General features: G+C 40.3%; 1 long non-coding RNA gene across 1 annotated transcript; it reads left to right on the top strand.

Annotated features, from left to right (window-relative positions):
• The first annotated feature begins 1,885 nt into the window (after positions 1-1,885).
• Positions 1,886-5,088, top strand: LOC147650521 (uncharacterized). The gene is made up of 3 exons (XR_015276491.1): positions 1,886-2,008; positions 2,532-2,624; positions 3,501-5,088. It is a non-coding gene; the product is annotated as an uncharacterized LOC147650521 (long non-coding RNA).

The raw sequence follows: 5,088 nt of genomic DNA on the forward strand, positions 1-5,088 counted from the left end.
TGACATGCTTGTTTAGGTTTTTTTAAGCAGTATTGTAACACCACTTTGTGATCTTGTGCATGGTGATCTTGTGGTCTACACCTGCACAGTATAAAATACAAATTTCAGAAATAGCAAACAGTGTACAAAAATAATCTAGTTTGGCTTTTGTGTTTGGGTTTTTTTCCTTTTTATTTATTTATTTATTTATTTATTTAAATGTGGCAGATGGTTTCTATGCAGGATTAAGTCTAGATAGCAAAGCAATTATACTGTATATGTCAAATTTCCTCCTGGGTGTATTTATAGAGGTATTTCTGGAGCAGAATGTCTCCAGTCAGATTATTTAAAACAAACCAAACATCTTCATTGAGAACTAGCAGTAGGATTTGTGGTCTCACATGTGTGCAAGAAAATACACACAGGCTATTTTGAGAATTGTTTATATCTCATTTAGGACTGTATTAACTTTCATGGAATATCCTCTTGTTTGGCAGTAGTCAGATAAACAAGAAGTTAAATAAAACTGCAGCATATGAAATATTCTAGTACTGATATTGAGGGTTTTATTAGATTCATAGTGCATTTAAAGATCAGTAGAAAACCTCAGGCACTTGCCAATCAAATGAACTTGTGAGACTTCCATTGCTCTGCTTTTCTCCCTGGAAAATGATGGGGACAAGCAGAGGCAGGTGAGTTACTGACTCTTAGGGACACCTAAATTGATAAAAATTATTTTCTTCAGGCTGGAAGAAGACAGATACAGAAGAGCAATGAAAGACACGTTCCCAGACTTTCAGGAGACATGGCATTTGAGAGTACTGTGAACATACTGATTGGTCAATTTTAATACCAGATCCAGTATTTTTTACTATATGGTGCTGGGGTTTTTTCCCCCTTCTCTTACTGAGCTACAGAAGCTGCCTGTGTCAGTAGTTAGGCATATGCATATTTTCCAAGACACTTTTTTGTGCACTTCTACATGTCACTGTTTGGTATTCATTTTTCTGTAAGTTTTTCTTTAGATGTCTTTCTGTGCAGCACAGTGTCTACCTCCCAAATGCTTTTTGGCTGCTTCCATATTGTTGTTGTGTTTTTTTCTCCCTGTTCCATCTTTCTTTTAGAATTGTGAACTTCTGATATGTGTTCAGCATTCCAAAAGTAGTTCCACGAGTGTGATGCAGGAGCTGAATGTGTTCATGGGATTCCTTTATAAGTTGTCTTTTTCCCTCGAGGAAGGAACTTGAGGCAGCCTATGAATTTGAAGCTGTAAGTGCTCTGCCAGCCTCTTGCCTGGTGTCCAGATACAGCCTCCAGCTGTCTGTCTTGGAGAGAGGCAATGTGCAGTGACAAGCAGATCTGCCTGGTGGGCGGTGCTAATGATTTCAGTGCAGTCTCATATTTGCTCATGATTTGGAAAGAAAGTAAGATGGCAAAAAGAAAACTTTCAGCACTGGTGACAGAAGTTATTGCTGGAAATGCTCTGGTAGTTGAGGTGCCCTCGAGATTCTGCTACAGCTTTAGCAGAGGTGTGTGCCTCTTTCAAATATTAAAAAGAAAAAATCCTTTCAAAATACTGCAAACTACTTGGTTGTTATTGCAAGAGGAAAGCACTTTTCCCCCAAATGCCGTTGTAATTTTCAATTAATTGCATACGGTACTGTCTGAGTAATAAAGTTATTAAATATTGACTGATTCCTTACTCTCCCACTGCTCTCAGTATATCTATGAAGGGTTTCCCAGAGGAGCTTTTGACAGGCTTTAAACAATCAACCATGACAGCGTGGAGGAAAAAGTATTGTTTAGCTTGCTAATCTCCTAGCTCTTGTGTTTTCAAGGCGATTTTAGTGCTTTTATCAGTGTGTCCTAGTTCCTGTTTCCCTTTTATAATCATTGTGCTAGCCTTGGATGTTGACAGGCTGTGGTACCTCATGGCTGGATGGTCTGACTTAAAAGCCCTGAGACATCTTTTTCCCCAGACACTACTCCTGCAGAGAGGTCCCTGCCAGTTTCCCAGGGCCATCCATATGTATGTATGTTTTTGGTTTTTTCCATGATCTTGGTTGGCTGATATTTTTCATGTTCTCATTCTCCTCCTCCCAACAAAAATCTGCCCACATTTCCTTGGAGGTTTGTGAGCCTTCTGTGGGAGGATTTGAATATTAGTTCTTCATCTTTTCTGTGTCCCTCTATTTTTATTGCTCTCTCCTTTTGCTGATTTATGGCATATATGGAAGCCAAGATGCAGTAAAGGACATAAGTCATATAAAAAGAATGCACAGAGTTAACCAAGTTATTTTTACCTGTCCCCTGTCTAATATCTTGATATAAATGCAGATATTGCATTGGGTGATTGAAAGTGGAAGTATCTGTCTTATCTTTGCAAAAGGTTGCCACATCTTAGCGGAAATAATTATCTTCTGCACAGCTGTGGTGATAATTACGGTGTTACAATGAGTGCAGTTTTCTTGAAGTTATTGTGCTTAGCAACAGACCTGTTTTCTCTGTTTTCCTAGTTTCAGCTGATTCACACTGATCTATTTTTCTTACAGGGATTAACTTTGGGTGGGGGAAAAAAAGAAATCTAACTTGAGATGTTCTACAAATCATGCAGTCAACTTCCGTGTGTGTGGGAAAGCTGCAAGGTCAGAACAGCTAGAGTGTAAGGGCTTGTTCTCACCCTGGGAAAAACAACTTTCTGGGCATGATGTCTGCCCTGCCAGACTGCTGCTTGAGTCAAAAAAGCAGCCATGAAAAGATGTAATTCCAGCACTGCTTGTATGCAGTATGAATGCTTTATTTTCAGTGTCTTCACTTCTTTCTGTCTGGCTTTAACAGATAAAAGCCAAAGACAAACAAATGGCACTTTTCTGTTCTTTGTTAGCTATGGCAAAATACATGAACTTTTTCTTTAGTAAACTTTTGAAGTAGAGTGAATAGAATAGAATGTATTTCACAGTTATTTGCTAGTAAAATGTGCTGTCATCTTTACAATAGCAAGCCTTAGAAGAAAGCTAGAAGAAGGAGCAAGCCTTGGAAAAAAAGGAGTCCTGCAATATGAACTCTGAGGGTATTAAACAAATCACTGTATGAATGACTGAACAGTCATGTGCTGTTCATGGTCAGCTGATCTCCATTCCATCCATGCTTTTATTAAATGCCTTTTACTTTGTGCTGCTTTTGACAGTAGATGTCTGTAGATGGGATTAGGTAATTGACTGGATGCTGTGTAAACCCAGGCAGTTTAAAGCAAGTGCTGTAGAAGGTCTCCAAAGTCTATTCTACCATTTCCATTAGCCTCTGTAAAGTGTTCTGATAAGATCAAGATGCATAAGATATTATATGTTAAATTATGCAGCCAGCTGGCTGACTTGTGCTGCTGGAGCCTGGGGGACTGACAAAAGCTATTGTTAGGGCCAGCCAGAGGTGCTCCTTCCTTTTTGAACTTTGCATATTAAAAGTTTTTCTGTTCAGTCTCTCCCCAAAGGCTGGAATTTAATTTTTTTTTTTTTTTTCCACAGGATGATTACATTGACGGCACAAACCCAATTTAAAATAAAAGAAGCAGAGGACTGCATTTCCAGAGAATTTTTTTTTTCTTGGGATTTATGCTTTTGTGGCATCAAACAAGTTGAATTTTGAAACTCAGTCAGAGGACAATAATTAACTGGGGCACTATATGATAGAATCTTGGAGGAAAAGAAAAAAGTGCTTATTTGAAATCTGGATGTTTTAGTAATTTAAGGATAATTGAGAATCTGTAATGAAAACACCCCTTATCACAGAGCTCCAAGTGGGTATTTAAAAAGAAGTTGGCAGTGGAGGAAGAGTATATTAATATGAATGCAGCAAGAAGCAGGGGAATGAGGTGCACAGTGAGGGCAACCTAACACAAATTTGTACAAGCTTTATTTTGTTCTGTGCAAACTGAGTCCTGACTGCCCTAACATACAAAGTAAACTGACCAGCTGCATCTCTTGTTTGGTGCAAGGGTTCTTTGCAGCCACAGGCCAGGTATGTAGCTTTTTTTTGGCACTGCCTCTGGAGAGGAAAGCTATTTTGTCTGGAAGCCACAGTTCCCTTTTTGCCTCAATACCTTTTTCAGTACCCCATTTGAATGAACCAGTCTAGGAAAAATAAAATTCCTTTAATGCAATTTAGTAAAGAATGAGTTTCTAAAGCAGAGTGAGCAGAGGGTATATTCAAGAATGTGATGTGGAAAAGGAAGAGCTAAAATTCTTTGAATGAATCTTACTAGTCTGCTCTCTGTGCTAAACCCGGCTCCCTTTGAAACTTTACTGGGTTTATGTTTTCTGCTCTGCTGCTGCTCTACAGGAAGCAATGAAGGTCCATTGCTCTGGGTCCTACAGCTGCAGACTGATACTTCTTTTCCTTGAAGATCAGAGCTGTTGTTTGATGCAAATTCCTTTGTGTCCTGCCTTGCAGCACACATTTTCCTTTGTTTACTGCCTACTGGCACCTGGAAAGCAATTATCTGTTCCTGTCCCCAGTGCCCACAAGGTCCATGCTTCCCTGCCTCCCATGGCTGACTGCTTTTAAAAGGAGAGTGCTGTACCCATCAACAGGTGCTAGCAGCATCTGCCATCGACATGGCATCACCCCATCAGCCCAGCAGCCTCCTGCCAAGGAGCTGGCACTCATTTCATTACACACACTCCCCATCTGCTCACAGTCACTCACCATCTCGTGCCCTGGTGGCTCTGGCACGTGTCTTGGTGTGGGCCCAAAGCCACCCAGGCAGATGGGCTCAGGCTGCCCCAGTGTGTGCAGCAGGGATGGTGCATTTGTAAAACAGCAGCAGGATTCCCACCTAGGAGAGGTAGTGCAGCTTTCAGGCATGGACTCACCTTTTGAATCCCCATGGGTGGATCTGCTCTGTGTTTCCCTGACTCTTTTTGCTGTTACTCAGTGCTGTGACTAAGGTCTATATCAGCTCTTATTCTTATCTCTGCAGAAAGCCTAGTCTTCAAAATGTTTTTCTATTTTGTTAGTTTTCTTTGAAAATGAAAGTATTACAAGTCTGATTGCCAGTGTATATACAGAGGAGCCTACTTCCTGTGGATAATACACTATACTGAGGATGTGTGA

Source organism: Cyanistes caeruleus, chromosome 14, assembly GCF_971803275.1.
Source record: "Cyanistes caeruleus chromosome 14, bCyaCae1.hap1.1, whole genome shotgun sequence".
NCBI classification, from domain to species: Eukaryota; Metazoa; Chordata; class Aves; order Passeriformes; family Paridae; genus Cyanistes; species Cyanistes caeruleus.